The sequence below is a fragment of the Hemitrygon akajei genome, chromosome 3, assembly GCF_048418815.1.
Source record: "Hemitrygon akajei chromosome 3, sHemAka1.3, whole genome shotgun sequence".
Classification (NCBI taxonomy): domain Eukaryota; kingdom Metazoa; phylum Chordata; class Chondrichthyes; order Myliobatiformes; family Dasyatidae; genus Hemitrygon; species Hemitrygon akajei.
The window spans coordinates 24,280,150-24,292,212 of record NC_133126.1 but is presented as its reverse complement, the minus strand read 5'-3'; the positions used below and the strand labels follow the sequence as shown (position 1 = coordinate 24,292,212).

Sequence of the window (12,063 nt, the reverse complement as noted above, 5' to 3'; positions counted from 1 at the left end):
TGTGAAGGAACAGAGGGATCTTGTGCTCCAACTTTATAGATTCCTGAATTGTGCCATGAAGTTGATAGGGGAGTTAAGAAGGTGTATGTGTTTTAGTCTTCATTACTTGTGGGACTGAGTTCAAGAGCTGCAAGATAATGTTGCAGCTCTATAAAATCCTGGTTATCCTGAGTCAGTGGTGGAGGCAGATACACTAATGAAATTTAAGAGACTACTAGACAGGTTTATGGAGGAATTTAAGTTGGGGGATATATGGGAGGCAGGGTATAAGGGTCGGCACAACGTTGTGGGCTGAAGGGCCTGTACTGTGCTGTACTATTCTGTGTTCTATGTTCTATAACACACCTGGAGTATAGCATTCAGTTCAGGTCGCCTCATTACAGGAAGGATGTGAAAGCTTTAGAGAGGGTGCAGAAGACACTTACCAGGATGCTGTCTGGAGATCATATCTCATGAAGAAAAGTAAAATGAATGAGGGCTTTTCTCTTTGGAGCGAAGGATGATTTGACAGAGCTGTATAAGATGATAAAAGGCATAGATTGAGTGGATAGTTAGAGTCTATTTTCCATAGTGCCTGAGGCCAATGCCAGAGGACAGCAGTTTAAGATGAGTGAAGGGAGGTATAGGGGAGATGTCAGAAATATATTTTTGTCACAGAAAAATGGTATGTGCCTGGAACCCACTGCCACGGGTGGTGGTAAAGGCAGACACAATAGGAATAATTTAAAGACTCTTAGATAGGTACATGAATGTTAAGAAAAAACATGGAAGGTTATGGACTGCAAACACGAGAAAATCTGCAGATTTGGGTTAGGGTTAACACCTAACACACAACTCAGGAACTCAGCAGGTGAGGCAGCATCTATGGAAAGGAATAAACAATCATAGGTTCAGGCCGAGACCCTTCATCAGGACTTTACATAGATGTTGCCTGACCTATTGAGTTCTTCCAGCACTTTGTGTGGGTTATGGACTGCACAGAAGTGATGTGTTAGATGATTGTGCAGTACGTTTATATAGGTCAGTAGAGCATCAAGTACTGAAGGGCTCGTACTGTGCTGTACTGCTTTATGTACAATTGGTGGAATATTGGTGAGGTCACATCTACAGTACTTTGAACAGTATTAGTCCCCTTATTTAGGAAAAGTTATGCAGTAGATTCTGGTTAATTGGGTCATCAGTTGATCAGGGCAGCCACTTATTTGGGACAACTCTTAAAGAACAAAAGCTAATTGAGAAAATAGCTGGGATTCCCTTCATTTATTTGCCTCTTAATTGGGACAAGAGGCTGTTGCTGAACGATTTCTAACTGGTGTCAGTCATGTTTACTTGCTTGGCCGTTAGACTTTACACTGTGCTTTGAATGAACGGTTTTTAAATAGCATCAGTTGCACATGTTTATGTTCAAAAAGAGGTGATTTTTGTCACTGATAGTTGGCGAGAAATAAGCAGTAAGACAAATCAGAACTGGCTGGAGATGCCAGAAACGGCTAGAGTGAAAATGAAATGATTTCACTACTTTAACAAGTAAGGAAGAAGAATTTGAAGGTATTGACAATCATCTTGAATGTTACAATGAAAATGAAGATTTAGAAGATGCAATTGTTGAAAGCATTGTATGAAGGCGTCCATTATCTGCCCTAGATATCCATGGTGATTTTGTTCATTTACAGTTAAAAGAACACAGCGGCGTACACTGGATGTATTCCTCCGTTGATAACTATTAGGAACTAATACACTGTTCTAATAATACTGTAGTAGTATTTGTTGTGTTCTAATTTGTTCAGTATTTTAGTTAAATATATCATTTCTTAATCAGTTAAATGGTAATTTGTCTTTTTTATGCCTTCTTAACTATTTACATGAAACTGGTTAATTGAGACAGCCACTTAATTGGGTCAAAATGTACTGGTCCTGATGTGTCCCAATTAAGCAGAATCCACGGTACTGTATACAGATCAGATAATTTCACAGTGCATTGAGCGAGAATATGTTAAAAATAAATACGCAGAATGAAGTGTAAAAGCTACTGAAAAAGTGCAGAGTAGGTAAATAATAAAGTGCAAGATCATAATGAGGTAGATAGGAGGGGTGAATAAATATTGGAAAGTTTTCACTAGTGGGTAAGCCTCAAATAAGGAGACAGAGTTACAAGATAAAGGTGTGTATTTAAAACTGATGTGTGTAGGAATTTCTCCTTGCAGAGGGTGGTGAAACTGTGGGACCTTTTGCCCTGGAAGTGATGGAGGTGAGACCATTGTAAGTATTTAAAGAGGAGGTAGATCAGTTTTTGAAAGATTGGGGAATTGAAGGCAATGGGAGATTGCAAAGAAGAGGAGATAAGTCCTGGAACAGGTCAGCCTTGATCATATTGAATGCTAAGGAGGGCTTGCGGGGCCCAGTATTACTATTTTTTTCTTGCGTTCTGGTGAATTAAGGGTGGCACGGTAGAGTACCAGTTAGCGCAATCACTTTATAGTGCGAAGAGTCACCATTCAAAGTCTGATTCCCACAGCTTTCTCATTAGAGCCAGGGACTTTAACCAGGCCAACCTCAGAAAAGCGCTGCCGAAGTTATACCAACATGTCTCCTGCTCCACTAGAGGCCCGAATATGCTTGACCACTGCTACACAGCAGTCAAGGATGCCTACCGTTCCGTCCAATGACCTCACTTCGGAAAATCGAACCATCAGGCTGTACTCCTCCCGGTTTACAAACAGAAACTGAAGCGGGAGGTCACGGTGTCAAAAGTGGTGTCGTGTTGGACAGAGGAAACGGATGAGGTCCTCCGTGACTGCTTTGAATCAGTGGACTGATCAGTATTCAAGGACTCGGCAGCTAACCTCGATGAATATGCCTCAGCTGTCGTGGACTTTATCTGGAAATGCACAGAGGACTGTGTGTCTCGCAAGATGATCCGGGTATTCCCTAACCGGAAACCTTGGATGAATTATGAGGTCCAGTCCCTTTTGACGGCTAGAGCTGCGGCTTTTAGGTCCAGAGATACCAGTCGCTACATGGAATCCAGGCGTGAACTCTGGAAAGCCATTAAGGGCGCCAAGAGGCAATATCGAGACAAGTTGGAAGCCCAGGCTAACCAGAGGGATGCCAGTAGACTATGGCAGAGTCTAAGTGAGATCACTGGGCGCAAAGAAAAGGCTGGGAATATCAATAACTGTAGCGCTTCTCTTCCTGACAAACTTAAAGTATTCTACACAAGATTCAAACAGAAGAGGAGTGTCCCACCCCCTCTGGATGAACCGGACCTGGTGATATCAAGATTCATCGTCACCGAGGAAGACATTAGAAGAGCCTTCCTGAAGATAAATCCAAGGAAGGCGACGGGCCCAGATGGCGTCCTGGGACAGGTTCTCCGGGCCTGTGCAAGCGAGCTAGCTGGAGTGTTTGCTGACATTTTCAACTGCTCCCTACTTCAGTCTAAGATCCCCTCATGTTTTAAGAAGGCAGTGATAATCCTGGTGCTGAAGAAAAGCAAGGTGGCATGCCTGAATGACTACCGACCTGTGGCTCTAACATCAATTGCTGTGAAGTGCTTTGAGCGATTGGTTATGGCACACGTCAACCTCGACGCTTTGCAATTCGCCTACCGGAGCAACAGGTCAACGGCAGATGTCATCTCTCTGGCACTGCATTCCTCCTTAGAACACCTGGAGAATAAAGATGCATATGTAAAGCTCCTTCTCATCAACTACAGCTGTGCCTTTAATACCATCATTCCAAATAAACTGATTCCTAAGCTCCGGAACCTGGGTCTCAACACTCAGATCTACAGGTGGATCTTCAACTTCCTCACAGACAGGTCCCAGGCTGAAAAATAGGGGTCAAGCTCTCCTTTACAATCACTCAGAGCACTGGTGCCCCACAAGGCTGTACTCAGCCCCCTGCTGTACTCACTGTACACCCATGATTGTGTAGCCAAGTTTCCATCGAACTCAATATATAAGTTTGCTGGTGACACCACAATTGTAGGCTGTATCTTGGGTAATGATGAGTCTGAGTACAGAGAGGAAATTAAGAACCTGGTGGCATGGTGCGAAGACAATAACCTATCCCTCAATGTCAGCAAGACGAAGGAATTGGTTGTTGACTTCAGAAGGAGTAGTGGACCGCACAACCCCATCTACATCCAGGTGGAACAGGTCAAAAGCTTTAAGTTCCTCGGGGTGAATATCACAAATGGCCTGACTTGGTCTAACCAAGCAGAGTCCACTGCCAAGAAGGCCCACCAGAGCCTTTACTTACTGGGAAAACTGAAGAAATTTGGCCTGTCCCCTAAAACCCTTACTAATTTCTATAGATGAACCGTAGAAAGCATTCTTCTAGGGTGCATCACAACCTGGTATGGAAGTTGTCCTGTCCAAGACCGGAAGAAGCTGCAGATCGTGAACATAGGCCAGCACATCATACAAACCAATCTTCCATCCTTGGACTCACTTTACACCGCACGCTGTCGGAGCAGTGCTGCCAGGATATTCAAAGACAAGACCCACCCAGCCAACACAATTTTTGTCCCACTTCCCTCCGGGAGAAGGTTCAGGAGCATGAAGATTCATACGGCCAGATTTGGGAACAGCTTCTTTCCAACTGCGATAAGACTGCTGAACAGATCCTGACCCGGATCTGGGCCGTACCTTCCAAATATAGGATGCTGTCTAAGTTGCATGCCATCTTGGACAATGACTCCCATCCACTCCATAATGTACTGGTTAGGCACAGGAGTACATTCAGCCAGAGACTCATTCCACAGAGATGTAACACTGAGCATCATAGGAAGTCATTCCTGCCTGTGGCCATCAAACTTTACAACTCCCCCCTCGGAGTGTCAGACTCCTGAGCCAATAGGCTGGTCCTGGACTTATTTCCACTTGGCATGATTAACTTATTATTATTTAATTATTTATGGTTTTATATTGCTCTATTTCTTCACTATTCTTGGTGCGGCTGTAATGAAACCCAATTTCCCTCAGGATCAATAAAGTATGTCTGTCTGTCTGTCTGTATATCTGGACCTGACTTGCACTACCTTACTTTCCCTTTTCTATTTTCTAATTATGATTTATAATTTAAATTTTTATTATATTTACCGGTACTTCGATTTGTACTTCAGGGAGCGCGGAGCGCAGAAACAAATATCACTGTGATGATTGTATGCTCTAGTATCAATTGTTTGGTGACAATAAAGTAAAGTAAGGAGTTTGTCTGGTCTTCCCAAGACTGCATGGGTTTCCTCCTGGTGTTCCAGTTTCCTTCTATATTCCAAAGATCCATGGTTAGGGTTAGGATTAGTAAGTTGTGGTCATGATATGTTGATGCTGGAAGTGTGATGACACTTGTGGGCTGCCCAATCACATCCTTGCACTGTGTTGATTGTTGATACAAAACGGTGCATTTCACTGTATGTACATGTGATAAATAAGGCTAATCTTACATTTTAGATAATCAATTTTATTTTATTCGGTTCTCAGAAATTGTTACCTAATAGCCACGCCTTGCTAATGGATGTTAGATCAGGCTCATTTACCTCTGTTGTGTTACCGATTTACCAATAATATTGCTACTATTATACTGCCTATTGTTCTTAATTAATAATTACTCTATCACAATATTTAAACATAAAGTCACAGTCAGCCACAAGAGCTTTATTTGTTATACGCACATGGAAACACACAGTGAAACGTGCTGTTTGCATCAACAATCAACACAGTCTGAGGATGTGCCTGCTGGCAGCTCACAAGTATTGCCATGCTTCCAGTGCCAACATAGCATGCCCACAACTTACTAACCTTAACCCATATATCTTTGGAATGTGGGAGGAAACTGGAGCACCCAGAGGAAATCTGCATGGTCACAGAGAGAACGTATAGTATAAACATCTTACAAATAACAGCAGGGATTGAACCCTGATTTTCCCTTAACTGGTGCTATAAAGCATTACACTGACTCCTACGCTACTGTCCCATGCTGAAGATTAGCATGCTTTGTTGATTGTAGTTGGAAAATTAACGTCGGCCAGGTCTACAAGTTTTTCTGACCTGTACTGTAGAGGGAGCATGAGGGCTAATCACAATATTTCCAACAAAATGTAGTGCCTTCAATAATGTAGCCAGAACTAAAGTGCATTTTATATTGTCAGCACATGGTGGTGGGGAATGAACTTACAATTCCTGATGAAAGGAACTTCTGTTGCTTGTCTTGAACCTCTGCCCCTTCAGTTTTTGAAACCAGTGGTGTTAAAGGATAGTGTGCCCAGCTTGCACTGCTATGAGTGTACTGTAACTACTCAGCAGTTCCCTGTGGACTTGCCAGCTAATGTCAGTACAATATAGACCAGTAAATTATAAAGCATTCTTATCAAATTTATTCCCTTGCCATACTTGCATCAATAGATTTCATTTCTCGAGCAGGAAAACAGTGTTGGCCAATAGAATCATGTGTACAATAAACAGCCATTTCACCCTCCTCCTCAATTCTGTCTGTATAAGTACTTTGTCCATTCATTTTATCTCATTTTGACTCAAGTGCAGATCATATAAATAATCTTGCTGCTTTCATTCCTGTAGCAGCCTGTTCCTCAATGTGCATATTTTATTCTGAGCATCTTTCAATTCTGCCATTGCACTATAAATCATCAGTTGGCAGCACTGTATCGCGAATGATGAACGAAGTAATGGATTTTTATTTTGATGTTTTTATTCAAGACGTTCACATTATCAGCTCTTTGATTTTCAGAGTATGAACTCAACTGGCAGTGAAATTGTGTTTCATAGCCTCTTCTCCTGTTAATCTCCTGCAGTTCTTCCATCTGAGCACTGATGTTCACTCAGTTTGTTCCACCAGAGGGTGCTAAGTCATCTCTTATTGCAATGGAGCTGTGCGGAGAATTTGGATTTCATTCTCTTTTGCTATTTTGCTTGGGTTCTGCGATAATCCCTAATGCCCAGATGGATTTATAATAAATAGCTAAACTGGGGAAGATCCAGTAGAAAAAATAGGTGGTATGTTTTTCACCCTTATTTCTTTATTAAACTTGTTGCCTGAGCATTTTTACTTATTATTTTATTTACTTATTATCATCAGCGTGCCCACTGTGTTCCAAGCGAGGAACCCTGGAGCACAGCCTCAGCAGCTGCACAAGGGCACTTGGTGAGGGACGGTACCGATGGAGGCATGATCAGGTCCTGAAGACCATCGCTGAAGCCATCAGCACAGGAGTGGAGTTGGCGAAGCGGTCCCAACCCTCCAAGCAGACCATTGCCTTCGTAAGAGCTGGGGAGCAGCCAATACTCGCCAAAAGAACATCGGCAGGTTTCCTGACCTCTGCAAGAGACTGGAAGCTGTTGGTGGACCTCAAAAGGCAGCTGAGGTTCCCCGACCATATCGCAGCCACCACCCTGCGACCAGACAACGTCCTTGTGTCTGAGTCTACGAAGCAGGTGGTGATGCTGGAGCTGACAGTCCCATGGGAAGATCACTTGGAAGAGGCCTTTGAAAGGAAGCTCTCCAAGTATGCAGGACTGGTCAGCAACTGCCAGCAAGTTGGATGGAGAGCGAGGTGCCTCCCAGTGGAAGTTGGTTGTAGGGGATTCACAACCTGTTCCTTAGCCAGAGCCTACAGCAACTTGGGCATCGAGGGAGAGAGGGAGAGGAGAGCCATCCGCAGTACCACCGATGCGGCAGAGAGGGCCTCAAGGTGGCTGTGGCTCAAGAGAGGGGAGCCATGGAGTCATGTGTAGCCAGCCATCTGGACACAAGCTGGGGTCTGATCAGCCCCGGCTGGGTCACCTGGAGGAGGGTGTATGATGTTGAAAGACCCGAAACACCCGATGATTTCAGGAACATCACTGATGATGTGTCCAGAAGCATCAGTAGATGTATGCATACAGTAGCCCAGTGAGCCCTCTCCATCCAATTACACCAACGTGGGTCAGTTAATCTACTAACCTGTGTGTCTTTGGGATGTGGTAGGAAACAGGAGCACTGGAGGAAATCCATGCAGTCATGGGTTGAACGCACAAAGTCTTTCCAGAAAGCAATGGAATTAATCCCAGATTGCTGGCACAGTAAAAGCAATATGCTCACAGCTACAGTACCACGCTGCCCCAAAAACAAATTTTGAGGTGATAGTTTAAGAAAAGTTTGAGGCTGTGGAGTAGGGTGGCAAGATTGTGTAGTGATTGGCATCATGTTTTGCAGTGCCAGTGATCAAGCTTCAATTCCTGCTGTTGTCTTAGAGGGTTTGTATGTTCTCTCCATGATTACAAGGGTTTATTTCGAGTGCTCCAGTTTCCTCTCACATTCCAAAGACATACAGGTTAGGGTTAGTAAATTGTGGGCATGCTACGTTGGCACTAGAAGTGTGGTGGCACTTTGGGGCTGTCCAGCACATCCTCGGACTGTGTTGGTCATTGATGCAAACAGCACCTTTTACTGTAGATTTCTATGTGTCAAGGTACATGTGACAAATAAAGCCAACCTTTAGTCCTTTCTCCACATTGACTATGGTAAATGAGTCAGAGCTTTAAAGTACACTCTGGATGTCAGCCATGAAATAGAAGGCAAAGGCTGCTCTGCAGGTGAAGGAAACCAGGGTGTAAATAGGGAGCATGGTGCTCTGTGGAGACACTGTGCTGTAAATGGCACCAAATCATCGTGAAGTATGAGAGAGTTAGCGATTATAGTCTACAACTTGAGTGTAAATGATTTTAGTAGTCAGTGACCAAAGCAACAACATCCCAGCCAATATCATTTAATTCAGGTGAGGGCACTGACTTTAACCATGACTTAAAAATGAAAGTTGCAGGTTGTGGATTGTCAATCCAGTTTCAGTAGGTGAAGCAAATGCGAACATAGATAGATAGATACTTTATTCATCCCCATGGGGAAATTCAACTTTTTTCCAATGTCCCATACACTTGTTGTAGCAAAACTAATTACATACAATACTTAACTCAGTAAAAAAATATGATATGCATCTAAATCACTATCTCAAAAAGCATTAATAATAGCTTTTAAAAAGTTCTTAAGTCCTGGCGGTAGAATTGTAAAGCCTAATGGCATTGGGGAGTATTGACCTCTTCATCCTGTCTGAGGAGCATTGCATCAATAGTAACCTGTTGCTGAAACTGCTTCTCTGTCTCTGGATGGTGCTATGTAGAGGATGTTCAGAGTTTTCCATAATTGACCGTAGCCTACTCAACGCCCTTCGCTCAGCTACCGATGTTAAACTCTCCAGTACTTTGCCCACGACAGAGCCCGCCTTCCTTACCAGCTTATTAAGACGTGAGGCGTCCCTCTTCTTAATGCTTCCTCCCCAACACGCCACCACAAAGAAGAGGGCGCTCTGCACAACTGACCTATAGAACATCTTCAGCATCTCACTACAGACATTGAATGACGCCAACCTTCTAAGGAAGTACAGTGGACTCTGTGCCTTCCTGCACAAGGCATCTGTGTTGGCAGTCCAGTCTAGCTTCTCGTCTAACTGTACTCCCAGATACTTGTAGGTCTTAACCTGCTCCACACATTCTCCATTAATGATCACTGGCTCCATATGAGGCCTAGATCTCCTAAAGTCCACCACCATCTCCTTGGTCTTGGTGATATTGAGACGCAGGTAGTTTGAGTTGCACCATATCACAAAGTCCTGTATCAGTTTCCTATACTCCTCCTCCTGTCCATTCCTGACACACCCCACTATGGCCGTGTCATCAGCGAACTTCTGCACATGGCAGGACTCCGAGTTATATTGGAAGTCTGATGTGTACAGGGTGAACAGGACCGGAGAGAGTATGGTTCCCTGCGGCGCTCCTGTGCTGCTGACCACCGTGTCAGACCTACAGTCTCCCAACCGCACATACTGAGGTCTATCTGTCAAGTAGTCCACTATCCAATCCACCATGTGAGAGTCTACTCCCATCTCCGTTAGTTTGTGCCTTAAGATCTTGGGCTGGATGGTGTTAAAGGCACTAGAGAAGTCAAGGAATGTAATCCTCACAGCACAACTGACCCCATCTAGGTGAGAGAGTGATTTGTGCAGCAAATACGTGATAGCATCCTCCACTCCCACCTTCTCCTTATACGCAAACTGAAGAGGATCCTGGGCGTGCCTGGTTTGTGGCCTCAGATTCTGTATTATCAGCCGCTCCATGGTCTTCATAACGTGCGACGTCAAGGCAACAGGTCTGAAGTCATTCAACTCCTTTGGTTGTGGTTTCTTCGGTACCGGGACAATACAGGATGTTTTCCACTGTCTGGGTACTCTTCTCTGCTCCAGGCTCATGTTGAAGATGCGCTGTAGTGGTTCTCCCAGCTCAGTCGCACAGGCCCTCAGTAATCGTGGGGAAACTCCATCCGGTCCAGCCGCTTTGCTGGTACAGATCTTCCTCAGTTGACCTTGTGTATGGTGATGTTGTGATTGTGATTGTGCTTGCAAATGACACAGGAGAAGTGGCTGCCATGATAGGTCAATGGAACTCCAGTTTCCCAAATGCTTTATTTGTTACATGGACATTGAAACATTGAAATATTTACTGAAATGCATTGTTCGTGTCAACGACCAACAGACCGACGATGTATGCGGATATGCTGAAAGTGTTGCCATACCTCCAGTACCAACATAGAATGCCTACAACTTACTAATCCATATGTCTTTGGACTGTGTAAGCAAACTAGAGCATCAGGAGGAAACGCATGCAGTAACAGTGAGAATGTACATGTCCCTTACAGACAGTTGTGGGAGTTGAAACTCATTTGTAGTCTTTATGCTAGCCACTATGCTATGTATTAGCCACTTCCACCCTAGGTCTTGTGTCTATTATCATCTTGTGCACCTCGATCAAGTTACCTCTCATCCTCCTTTGCTCCAAAGAGAAAAGCCCTAGCTCACTCATCCTATCTCGTACGACATATCCTCTAGTTCAGCAGCATCCTGGTAAATCTCCTCCGCAATCTCTCTAAAGCCTCCATGGCCTTCCTATAATGAGGCAACCAGAACTGAACACAATATTTCAAGTATGGTCTAACCAGGGTTTTATAGAGCTGCAACATTAACTTGCGGCTTCCTACATGGGACTCAAAATGTCGACAGTTCCTTCACCCCTCACCGATGCTGTTCTGCCTTCTGAACTCCTCCTGCAGATTGTTTGTTACTCCAGTTTCTAGGTTCTACTTTTAACCCTTGTTTAAATTATTTAATTATGGGATATTTAAATATAACTGCAAGACTCATAGGACATAGTAATCCTAAACTACACCTGAAAATAGTTGATCATGTGAAACACCAGTTCTATCAGTGGAATTTTTTTAAATTTGAGCTCCTTGTTATCTTCACTCTGACACCAATGAATGTGTACTTTCTGCTAAAGAGTTCCAAGTTCAAACCACGTAGGTTTCCTCTGGGTGCTCTGGTTTCTTCCACATTCTAAAGGCGTACAGTTTAGGGTTTGTAAGCTGTGGCATGCTATATTGGCACTGGAAGGGTGGTGATTCTTAGGGGCTGCCTACTACAATCCTTGCTGATTTGATTTCATACAAATGATGCATTTCACTGTATGTTTTGAGATACATGAGGCAAATAAAACCTATCTTTATTATTTATTGTTAATTATTCAACAGTAATGCACTGTGCTCAGTAGTACTGTGGTATCTGAAGCATAATGTAAAGACCACAAGGCGCAAGAGCAGAATTGTTTAATTAATATTCAGTAATATTTGGTATGTGAATTCAATAATAAATGACTTAATCCATTTGGCCAATTGAGTCTGCTCTGCCGTTCCATCATGGCTGATTTATTATTCTTGTTAACTCCATTCTCTTGCCTTCTCCCTGTAACCTTTGTCGCCCATATAATCAAGAGCTTATCAACCTCCGCTTTAAAAATCCCCAAAGACTTGGCCTTCACAACTGTCTGTAGCAATAAATTCCACAGATTCACAACCTTCCAGCTAAGAAATTCCTCCTTATGAGGAGGAATTTCTGAGGCTGTATTGTGAGGCTGTGCCCTCAGACCCTAGATTCCCCTATGCTAGGTGATTCCCCTCTGA

The 12,063-nt window shown here is 43.6% G+C and overlaps 1 protein-coding gene across 1 annotated transcript in view; it reads left to right on the top strand.

Moving 5' to 3' along the window:
- LOC140724772 (centrosomal protein of 128 kDa) overlaps positions 1–12,063 on the top strand; it is a 612,511-nt gene that overhangs the window by 303,589 nt on the left and 296,859 nt on the right. The gene's annotated exons all lie outside the window — the stretch shown is intronic.